General features: G+C 40.5%; 1 protein-coding gene across 3 annotated transcripts in view; it reads left to right on the forward strand.

Annotated features, from left to right (window-relative positions):
- Window positions 1-8,955: 8,955 nt before the first annotated feature.
- LOC121183013 (LIM domain containing preferred translocation partner in lipoma) overlaps window positions 8,956-12,242 on the forward strand; it is a 128,115-nt gene continuing 124,828 nt past the window's right edge. For 2 of the 3 annotated variants that reach the window (XM_041039776.1, XM_041039779.1), the window contains exon 1: window positions 8,956-9,101. The gene's annotated coding sequence lies outside the window, so the exon portion shown is untranslated. Of the gene's footprint in view, window positions 9,174-12,242 lie in introns of all 3 variants that reach the window. The other variant, XM_041039777.1, reaches the window with a different exon arrangement.

Genomic DNA, 12,242 nt, shown 5'->3' on the forward strand with positions numbered 1-12,242 from the left:
CCGCCTGCACTCTAGCATTCATTGATTGTAGCACTCAGTCGTTCCACTTTTCCATGAATGCTAAAACCGAGAGGCAGGCTGAGTTTTTGGAAAAAAAAAAAAAAAAAGAACGAGATTAAACAGCCTGTAAAATAATCCCAGTTTTTCTATATATAATTCATTTGAATGAAGAGTCTAAAATCCCATTAAGCCACAGGAGCACAAGCCATAGACTAGCAGTGCCTTTAACATGGAGAAACTCTTGGAGCTCAGGCCATCTGCCAGATCAGAGTCTTCCATATACGGCTATGACACATTGTTTTATAAACAGAGCTTTTATACAACAAACATTTCAGTGTCCTCGAGCATTAATCTACCTAAGCTTATCTCAATCCATGGAACTAGATATTGCTCTTTATAACTTGTCTAGTGGAGGGGGTGTTATTACATCACACCAGCTGTCACTTCAACCTGCCACAGCCAATAGGAAGGTCAGCAATGTGGCTGCTGGAGAGAAAATTAGGGAGGAAAATCCTGAACAACGTAAAACAATATTTAGGAAAAAAAATGTTAACATCAGTGTTTAATTATCTTTGTGGCGACATCGGCTGTTTAGAGTGTGTTTACATGTCACTCATTTTTTATTTTTTTGTTTGGCAAAGCAAAACACTTCACCAGTGATAAAGCACTTTTTTCTGCACATGAATCTATGGAGTCAATGTTAAAGCAATTTGTTTAAAGCATGTGTATCAGCGTGTTATCATATTGACACCTGATGTGGTGCTCCGATTACATGAATACTCACGCTGTCTGTGCAGATAAGCTCACCTCAGCGGGTAAGAACTCCCAAAGCTCCTGCTATTAACAGCATTACATGCTGCACAGCATTGCTGTGTTAGCATCAGGCACTGCACTGGTTATACGTTCTGTCATCGTTACAGGAAGATAAAATGCGAATGCATCATGATGTGCATTTACACGAGAAGAAGTAAATGTTAGAGGAAAATGAGATACGTATTAGTGTTTGACAGATCTGTCCGTGTACTGTACGTCCACTGCAGCCATGGGATAATCCACTGGATGAGTGGACTAATATTCAGCCAATCCTGCTAAAGCCAAATTAGTCCAACACATTTCCATCATATTTCAGAATAAAGCGGCCCTAACAATCTGAGCTCTCGGGATACTGACGGCAAATGACCGGTGAGCCCTCAGATCCCTGTGATCCAGGGATAAACTTCTCATGAAGCAGCTTAAATCTCTGAACTGACACACAAACGAAAGCCAACAACAGGTCATCCTGCCTCAGAGGAAAACTTTGATTACTGCACTGTGCTCTTACTGTCGCCGGCGGCCCCCGTGCAGCAGGAAGAACCTGGACACTGCTAAATAGAAATATCAATAAAGACATCAAGACTGACTGGAGTCCAAGTCGCCAGCCCCCCTCCCACTCTGTGGGGCTTATAAGAGGATGGCTTCTGTACAGCAGTGTATGAGTGACCTTAATCATCAGAGGGATATTTGGGTTTTATTCGGCAGCGATGTGATGCACGCGGTCATCGCTGTGTTCAACTGGCAGGCATAAAAAATGAGAGGGGGGCAAGGTCGGTTTGCAAAGTGTAATCCATATCATCCCGTTACAGAGGCAGCACTGCCATCGGCCCCGGGCCAAACAGAGTCAAACACATTTTGATGTTGATAATGATGTCGGATTATGCTGTCAACTGATGTAATTTCGGCCTGCATCAAATTAACAAAAGAGGGATCAACCAAATTCTTTAAAAGGGAGCATTTTATGTTGCAACCTCCTAGATGCAAACTTGATTTGATTTCATGAAATGTTTATTTTTGTTTTTGTGTTTTTTTTAAGTAGCCCAGACAGACTTCATATTTCTGACTTGGCCTTTCCCTTGGAAATACAAGATCAACGACTCCCAGCTTCCTCGCTGTCCGCAGCGTGCCTCGCAGTAATTCACATCGGCAGGGTTTCAAAAACAGTCTGGAAGTTGAGAGCAGTGACCCTGCACTGTCTGCACAACAATTTAACACCTACTTTCTTTTCCAAGAAAAAAAATATATACAAACCTTATTTAAAAGGTAGCCCTCATGCAGATTGTAAAGCAGCTCGGAGTTATAGATTATGAATTAGTCGATCTATCAAGTCAATCCGTGTCACATGATTTCTTTTCAGCGCTTATGGATTTGAAATCTCAGACCTCCCATGAACATCCTGCTATACAGCACCGGTTTCCTGGAGGATTCCCAGGTCACTGTGTTATAACCTTTCTGTGGCAGTCAACTGCAGGTAATTATCACATCAGAACAGGATAATGCTCGCTTGTCATTTTCACTTACCTGCTATCACGTAGATCTGTAATCTAGCTCCACTACTAGCCTTTGTTGTGCCAACATGGAGCTCCCTGGTATCCATGGCGGCTTCTATCAGCTCTAATAAAGGTCACAAATGCCTAATCTCATGCTTTGCATTAGCTGGCATTTATAAAGTGGAGAGAAAATATACCTCTGAGAGAGACACAGGCTACACATGACAGATGATTCACAGTGACAGCATTGCAGTGAACATTGTAGGACTGTCTTTCTTCAGTGCAAACACACCATAAAACTGTAATCTGTGAGTTAACATTAAAATCTGTCCGGTGCATTCAGGTGTGATTTTTCAGTGTGTCAGTATTTTAGCACACGAATGATCTACTGAAGGCTGAAATCTACAAGAACAAAGAAGCATCAGATTCAGTGCTCATGTTTCACAGGGTATGTACTGTATGTTTTTCTTATTCTCTTTTATCAGGCTATCCACTGATACAGTACTGTTTACCCATGCACACAGCTACAGCAAGAAGACAGTACAGGAACACAAAAGTTATTCACATAGACTCTTGTGGTTGCTTATTACAGCAATACACATATTGTGTGCAGTATATCAGGCTGCCTGTGTCCATTGTTACCTGTCCTGACACTGTGTGTTGTCAAATACTATGTTGCCAGGCATCCATTATGTGACCTGTGGACTTTTGATACTTAACACTCAAAACTTTTTAAAACTTCAGAGTGTGCGTTTGATTTTGTGTTGTCAACCTAATCAATTGTTGGCAAATGACTTGACTTTGTATACTTCCAGCTCTGCTATTCTTTTGCTGTAGAGAAACAGTGCATGAATAATTAATAATGTTTGTTGCTGGGAGGAAACGATCACATTTTGCAGGCTTTTTTAACCAAACATGATAAACAAACACTGACATCTTGTTAGAATACTTGGGTAAATTTACTTTTCTTTGTCCAAGTAAGTGATGATAATGTTTTAGTAAGAGTGAACTTGCACTTTATTTTTTGTTGCTACAAGCTTTGTTACCAGCTGCCTTGTAGGAATTCCTCACCTCTGTCTTTGCAGGTCGAGTGCAGTCTAACAACATGGCCTCGGATTTGAGGAATGTCTCCCTTACGCAGTATTTTTGTATTTTCACAGGAATGTCAGCGTGGCTCATGATCCAACAACGATAGTCCACTCATTGTCTTTGCCTCATAAGGGAACAGACAAGAAAACATTTAGGATCTCTGCGTCCTGAGCAGAAAAAAACAAACCTTCAGGAACTGATTCACTGAATTTAAAGCCTTAGTTTGGGCTGGAGAAGATTCATCTGCTGGGAATTGTTGTTTGAACACGTTGTTGTTTGTCTAGTCCAGACTGTGCAACTTTCTCCTGTCTCTGTCTCTTTCTTCATTTAAGTATATATTATGTACAGAGGATACCTCAGTACAAACAAAGAGCCAGCTTAGGTTTGAAATGTTGCACTTTTTAAGAAATATAATAAAATAGGACTTTCTTAGGGCACATTCATCAGTGTTATAAGTCCTTGGAAGGCAAATATCACAATTAAAATTGTTTGGACTCAGCATCAGGACCTGAAAGACAATGAGAAACAAGAAAGTTGTTTATTGACTGACTGACTTACTGATAAATATTACTTTCAAATTATGTTCTTGTCCAATCATGAAGTAAAACATGTGGGAAGCATTAAAGTGAGAATATTTCACTTTTGAAAAAATAAATTCTTTTCTCTTTTCAAATGAAAAGCTGAAATTGAATTCATCCATTCATACAGCAATATTATGTCCTCTTCAATTCACTTCAGTATGCTCAGGGTTATTGTTGCTATGGCTGTGTTTGGTCTGGTGTGACTAATTGTTCATGGTGGTTAATGTTATCAAACTGTTGGGAGATACTGCTCTCTACTTGCTGCTTCCATGTCTTACTGTTACACTGTTTTAGCGTTTACCATTGTCCTGAGATTGTCAGCTGTGGTCCCAGCAGCCACTGTGCACGTAGCTTTAAATCTCCAAATGGTCTCACACTACATGGCGAAAACAGATTAAACACCCCTGCAATGATGATTGATTTTTATTTCAAGGAACACCACTGACCTCCCTGCATTCAACACTGGGAAATATTGTGCCTGTTCAGCCTGCAGGCTTCCTAAAGTGAATGCTTCTTTTCAGCAGAGAAAACTCTGTGATTTTGATTCAGTGATTCATTATAAAATCTGTTTTGTTACTGAGGACATGCTGTATAAGATATGTCCTAAAGTTCAGCACGTGTTGTCCAGGTTTTTGGTTGATAATATCAAGCAGACAAAATGGTTAACTACTCTGTTGTTGTTGCTGAGGAACAGAGTCAGCTGAATCAATTTTCCTCAGAGGTAAGAGAGTTGATAATGTTCATTGAAAAAAAAAAAAAAAAAACACGAATGCCATAAATGGCAAAGCCAGAAAAGTGATTTCAGGATACAACGACAAAAATCCTGCTGCTTTAAAAACGCTTCAAAGGTGCTGCATGAAGCTCGCAAGCATGGATCATTTATGCTAAAACCTTTGCTGTAGGCAGGGATTGTGTCTGTCTTCCATTTTAATACACATTTACATGCTAAAACATAAGAATTAGAATTCATTAGTGTAATCTGAGGTCTAGATCTAGATCGGGAGTTGTTTGATTAGTAGCTTTGGGACATTGTTTTTGTAGTGAGTCTGCCTGTCTCCTACTTTTGTTTTTCCTTATTTGGCTTGACTCTCTGTAAAATGGTTGTGCTTGAAGACTAATTTCTGCTATCTCAGCTCTAATTAACAGAGCATACATAGTTCCCAGACACATTTGTTGTTTTTGTTTTTTTTTCCCTGCTAAGATCTCAGTGTTGTTTTTGTGCAAAGCACCTGGACTTGCCTGTCTACTGACATGATTATAATGGTATATAAAATGACATTACCTACAAATTAACACAACCATCACTGAAGTCCTTTTAGTTTCACATGTCAGGACACAACCTGCGTGATATCAACACTGTCATCATCAGCCACTGATTCCTGAAAACTGGGCCTTTTTGAAACCAAGAGAGCTGCATTTAGAAGACAATCGGTTTCTCGTTTTCTTATTCAGCACAGAGGTGCAAAACACACGCTTTCACTCGTACTTTTATGAGGAAGTACACATTAACTGTGCAGCTGCTGTATTCTGTATAGTGTTTGAGGTTTACCTACTTCAGAGGAAGTGGCGTGGGGGAGAAGACAGTGTTACAACCAGCAAATAAAACAGGATATCCGATGCTGGAACAATTGAAACACTAAAATATGACAAACGAGGTTGTTTTCTCTGACTCCCCTCTCTGTGCTATATTTATTGTCTGTTGTTAAAATGAGTAACATTAAGAAACACGGCAAAGTTAGATTGAACCAAACATATATCCAATGTGAATTGTGTGTTGTGGTGGCCCCCTGTGAGCACATTTCTTGTCGTATGTTGTGGTACAGTGAGGATAAAATTGAAACCCATCATATCAGTGACATGCGTCGCTACATTCCCTAACTGCCGAACATCAAAGAGCCCCTGATTTCCTCTCACCGAGCATGTTAATTGGTGCTTGATTGATAACTTGAGTTCACAGGCGAAGGCATGTGTCGTCTAAACTGTTCCAGGGTGTCTTTTTGAAATCAGCTTTAAGAGTGGAAGAAGAATCACTGGCGGGCCCATTAAAAAATTGCCAGTGTACACACTTGCAAATAAGCTGTCACACATTACAAATGAGATTACCTTTTTCAGTGTGCCCTGGAACTCCGAGATGAGGGGACGCATGGGTAAGACACTAAAATAGCTCAAATCGTTTGGTTTTTATCAGCGTGCTCGATCTGCAAGTGCTGTTTATGCTTTCTTCATGCACGGTGGAAAAAAAAAAGTATATTCACAGCTTGAAGCACAATGTAATCAGTCGCAGTAAAGTAAGAATTATCAGTGAAAAGATAGGGCTCAGAGCGAATGATTTCGCTTACATATGTCCTCTAAAAAGAATGACAGAGCTTTAATTTCTTTAAAATGTTTTCATTACCCCGGCCCACAGAAAGAAAATATCTAATTATATCAATCATCCCATTAGACTCATTTTTATAGAAAATAGAATCAACACTATCTGAATGTACTGGCACGTACACATACAGAAGACCCACAGTGTCAGTATTACGATGGACAACGGTGCAATACAGCCATAAGAACAGAACCAGAGGTGAAAAAGCAGTTATCATATTTGCATGTGGTCACAAGCATGTAAAGTAATTGTCTAGTTTGCATGGCAGAGATCACTGAGGTCAGGCAAAGCCCACTTGAGATGAGAGCTTTGGACATCTGATCGTGGCTCGCTTGTATCAAACATCAGAAACGTTTGAACTCTGAGAAACGAGAAGCGGCAGAACAACTCAAAATTCAGGTGAAGCCGAGGATAATGAGTACTCACTCATTATAAACTGGAATGTGTTGAGGTCGTGTTCAAATAAATAGTTTTTTTAAATAAAATATTTTACCAAAAATATGACATGCCTTAAGTAACCAAACAGTGATGGAGGGTACTTAAGACAGAGGTCACGATCAGTCTTTTTCACAGCAGAAACCTTGGCATGTCATAGCAGGACAAGCACAGGTATTAACTCTTTGTAATCATGCTCCTCTCTGGAGACCCCGATAAACTGACTGCACACTCCCTTCCCAGCAGCAAACGACAAAGTTAGCAGTTAGCTGGAGCACGCTGCAGAGCATTTAGCTGCTAACAAAACAGTTTTGTTTTTATTTACCTCAGGAGCTGGCAGAGCTCAAAACAACTAAGAGGAGAGTCAATGTTGAACTTACAATTGTCATTTGACCATAAACACGACTCCAGATGAATGCTAATGCTAATGCTAAGTTTCTGCTGAATGTGTAAATAGGCAACTGTTAGCTAATGTTCGCCATATCAACTTTAGGTGATAAGATGTCAGTGCTGTGTTTTCAGCTTTTATTTTGCCCCAAAAATTACCATTAAAAGACAGCATAGTTTCACAAAAGGGCTTTTTTTTTCTACGGAGGACATTTCAGCATATTACAGACAGAAAAACAGAAAAATAAAACAAAATTTCAGGGTCCTGGTATTGTGCATGTTGACTCACTGTCATAGTGACATAGTTCATGCTATACACAATTAGTGTGTAGTGTGGAATCAGGACACAGCCTTTACCCAGGTCTTAAATTTCACTGTTATGAGTATTTATGTTAGTGTAAACTGTTGAAACAGTGAAAACTGATAAACACTTCTTTTGTTCAGCCTCTTAATTGTTACTGTCCAAACATTTGTGGACACTTCAGAAACAAATGCATTTGTTTGTGTTTGTCTGTGTCCTCCTGATATGATCCTGTAAGTCTTCAACTCAGAAATAAGTTGCACTTCTCTTGACATTTACCAGAGAAACCACTGTAGTATGGTATGTGCCTTACACAAATTGTTGATTGTGTGACAATAACAGTACAAGTACCGAGGCCTTTTTCACATATGCAGCGCATGCATGCAGAACAAAGCTTGCAAACCATAACTAGAGGGGAAAAAAAGCTATAACTGAAACAAAAAAACAAACAAAATACAGGAATAAATGAATCACATCCGGCCAATTGTCTAGGTTGACATTTTGTCCTAGTGATATTTGATAGGTACACAGACAGTTCACAGCCAAAAATGACTAACCTCTTGTTGACATTGCCAGTAGCGCAGCAGTATACACCTTCACTCCTGATCTGTTATTAAATGCCATGCTTGACTCTAATGCAAGTAACATGTAAATATGTTCTTTAATACTTGTTACAAACACAACCAGCTAGTAAATGCTGATTGTTGATAAGAAAGCAGTCACATACACTGACGAGCGCTCAGTTCTTTCTCATGGTTCCAGAAGATAGACAGTGCATGACAGTTCACAGGAGAACTGCAGCATGCAACAGTGTTTGAATTTGAATCTCATCAAATTGCAGCATGTGCCGTTTCACACCTCACTGGATGAGTGCTCCGTGTCTGTACTGACACACTGCTTCCTTTCTGGCCAGCACCTTGCTATTTCAAAGCCATTTGTTCAGTTATTGTGATCGGAGCCTGTGCTAAAAAGATTCCACTGATTTTTATAAAACAGGCCCAAAGCTCAGGATACAAACACAGCACAAGACACTACAAAAATCAACTGCCTTGTCAGAAAATTATAGTCATAAGAATAACAGGCCTTAAGTGGCATTTAATAACTCAGACTGCGCCTTCCTTTTTTCTAGGTGCATACAGCACAAAGACTCTTGTAATGGTTCGCAACTGACAGGGTAAGAGCGGTGTTGCTTAAGCTCTATGGTAATTTCTAACAACAATAACACGATTAGTTCTCAACCTTTGCTTCACACTGGCTTGCGAGGACAGAGCCATAGGGCTTAGCTTTGGGAATTTTTTTTTTTTTTTAAATCAAAACAGTGTGGGGGACTGCATATCGATCAACATTTTACTATCCACTTTTTCCCCCTTCATTAATTAATTAATTTATTAATTTTTTTTTTTTTTTAACCATACATCCTCCTCCACACCGGGCCGGGCTGCAGGGGTCGGGCTGTGCTGGCTCGGTGACACCGCTGGCCTGCTGCCTTACATGGGCAAACCTCTGAACTCCGCGAGACGGCTGGAATTTCAGAGCGTGACGTCACCGCCCTACAACTCTCCCAGAATTGGGATCAAGAAGTTTCACTTTTTTTGCTGGGATTTGAACCTCTGTTGTGTTTCCTAGAAAGCGAGGTAAGCGAAACTATCGAGCGCTCGTCTGACGCTTTAAACATCTCTGCGTTTATCGGCTGTATCGAAACTGGGGTAATTCTTTTTTTTTTTGAGCTGTGGCTGATATGTCCCGCGTCGGAGTAGCTCGTCTTCAATTTGTTTGGCCTTGTTGGTCTATAATATGAATTTTTACTGTAGCTCGGACGGAGTTCACAATGAGGGCGTGGACTCAACACATTAGCCTTGGCTTGGTATTAAAGTTACATGAGGATCCTAGCAAAGCTAACTTGTCGCTAGCTAGTGCTGAGCTAGGCTCAGTCATGCTTTGGAAATGAAAAGACATAGTGAGCGTCAAGTTTTTGCCAGACGGGGACTCTGGGCGTCTCTGGTGTTTCTGTATTTAGCCCAGTGGTCTGCTGCTGAGCAATGCGGAAGACAGACTGTCACCGGAGAAACATGAGAAGCCCCTGACTGCAGAGAAATAAGTCGCTGTTTTTCTTTAGCAGTTTCACAAGCGCCGGTTTACCAGCGTGTCCCGTTCCAGTTGGCAGATGGGTAGCTTTGGGTAACTTTGCTAGTTTTAGCGTTGTAGAAAATACCCACACAACATCACTGCGAGGGGACGCGCTTGTTTACGGCAGCACAGTTTCGCCACGTTGTTTGAGTAGTTTTGAGCGTCTGTATCACCGAGCTACAGAAAACGGTGTTTCATGGTCTGTAGCTGTGGCTTCTGTGTGCATTTCTCTTTATAAATCACAGTGTCAGTCATTGCACATACACGTCTGTGGAGACAGCAGTAATGCAGAGTGCTGCAATCAGTCATGAAGGAGTGGACTAACGTTACAGTGCAGGCCTACAGTATACTTTGAGCCCTGCTTTGGATAAAGAGACAAAGCAGGAAGTCATCACTGCTTTGGTTTGTGACATAGAAAAGCACAAAGGCCAAACTTGGGTCCACCCAGTTCTTGTCTAGCTGATTACTGAAGTAACTGCTTTGAAATTGACAAGGCAAACTCAGGGGCTAATGCAAGACCAGGCATCGTCAAGATATGTTGAATGGATATGTGGATATTAAGGTTGTGTCATATTCATGTACCTAGATGTCACTAAGCCTGAGCACACCCTTGCTATGTACTGTGCTTTGACCACTAACCATGTAAGAACAAGTTGCCAGAGGCACTACTGAATGAAGTGACTTTCTTCCTCCTTGAGATGTTGATTTAAATAGTACCCACTTTGAATATCTCAGAAGGGAAATGTCTCACGTCCATGCCTTATTGTTCACAGCCTGTGTTCATAAGCATATATTTCTTTAAAAAGACTTATAAATTTAACCAAAATAAATCCCATCCACGTCAAAGCTCTGGTTATTGTAGCCTTAGCACTGAATCTTGCTTCATGCATTATATGTACGGTGAAGTCTTGTGTGTGTATCAGGGTAGGATGCAGATTGGAGAACAGTGATTGCACAAAAAGGCAACCAGTGGACATAGACATTTAAAGTGTGTGAGTTTTCTCGTATCTGTCTATATACCTAGTTTTGAAGAAATTACACTACACTCCCTCTGTAAGCTTTCATGAGTTTACATTTACGGATGACATGAGTTTTACATGAGTTACAGTCACAGATGACTGAACTGTAAACCTGTGGAAAAAGCTTTGACACTGTAGTTGTCCTCGTTTTGAGTGACAGAGGAACCTGGGTCCAGACTAAAGATACTGATTTGCCACAAAACATCGCAGACGTGAAAATCAAGTTTCACTTTCCTCCTTTAAAGACTAAATTCAAACTTTGACTTAGATGTGAATTTCAAATCAATAACACCAAGGTCCCCTGAGAGTGCTGCCATCAAACTGCATACATCTGCGGTGCTCAGACACATTTTTGACTCAGGCAACATTAAATGGAACTGTCTTTAAAATCTCTGGTTAAAAAGGACTCGTTTGACAGCGCTGATGATGTTAAAGTTAAAAGATGAGTGCCTCTGCTGCCTTTGAGCCCGGGCTCCCCTGGTAGGATTAGACAAGTTGTTCTCCTGTTTGTGTTTCTTGGTATATTTTAATGAGGATGTCCTTTTCTGAAAGGAACAGCAGCAGTTTCTCAGGCTCAGAATACACAGTTTAAGAGCAGAGCGTGATGTCAGGAAGGTGGGCTTTCACAGAGTGTCACCTGTGTGAGCATTACTGCAACCAGAATTGTTCATCTCAATAATATATGGTAAGACTGGTCTACCAGAAATGCAAGACCTACTGTATTCTAACCTTTCTTGTATTACTATTACTATTAGAGCCACTGCAACTTGAGAAATGGGTTAAAAATCGTTTTTTATTGTGCGGCAGATAGAATATTGTTTTCATCCAGAGGGTTAGAAGAGGCTTTGAGGATTTCAGAAATACCTTCAAAACTGTGGTAAATGTTACACAACCTTGTGGGGTTTTCAAAGATCACTGGGTATTTATTTTTGGAAAATTGGATGCTTAGTTCTGTGACTCAATAGTAATACAGGAGAGGCACAAAACTGGGGCTAGGTATCATATTAGAATCATGCTGAACTGGTTAACCAGATAAAACCTTGTACCTGTATATTTCACAGACAGTTGTACTTTTGCTCTATCTCTCCACTGCAGCAGCCTTTAATGTTAGTGTGGGAAGCCAGAATCTCAGTGACTGATCTAAGGCTCACCAATATAGTTTTGTGTTAGTGTTACACAGAGTTACAGAGCCTGTTGCCACAGACAAATGTTACATAGTCCTGTTAGAGGACAACGGGAAAAGTCTCCGTTCCTCTGAGCAGATAATGACACAATCAAACCAACCAGACCTGTGACAGAACACAGTGGAGGGCCCAGCATGAACATGTCAGTGCCAGCTTTAAATTTCTGGTGTGCTCTGTCAGGCAGGGGTGTGACATGTAGTAGGCAGGTTTTGCTGATGCAATACTGCTGACTGTTTTGTATGTAAAAAAAAAAAAAAAACACCTTTATAATTCCCACAAGACTCTGTTACAACTGAAACATGTTCCTGAGAGACTTATTTGTAAGTACCTGCTGTATCCACTGAATGATCGATATCTATCAGAATCTGTTCCTTATACTCTCACTCACTGCGTCCTGTACCTGCACTGAATTAACATGATTTTGCCACTTCTCAGACTCAGCTTG

The sequence above is a fragment of the Toxotes jaculatrix genome, chromosome 6 (genome assembly GCF_017976425.1).
Source record: "Toxotes jaculatrix isolate fToxJac2 chromosome 6, fToxJac2.pri, whole genome shotgun sequence".
NCBI classification, from domain to species: domain Eukaryota; kingdom Metazoa; phylum Chordata; class Actinopteri; family Toxotidae; genus Toxotes; species Toxotes jaculatrix.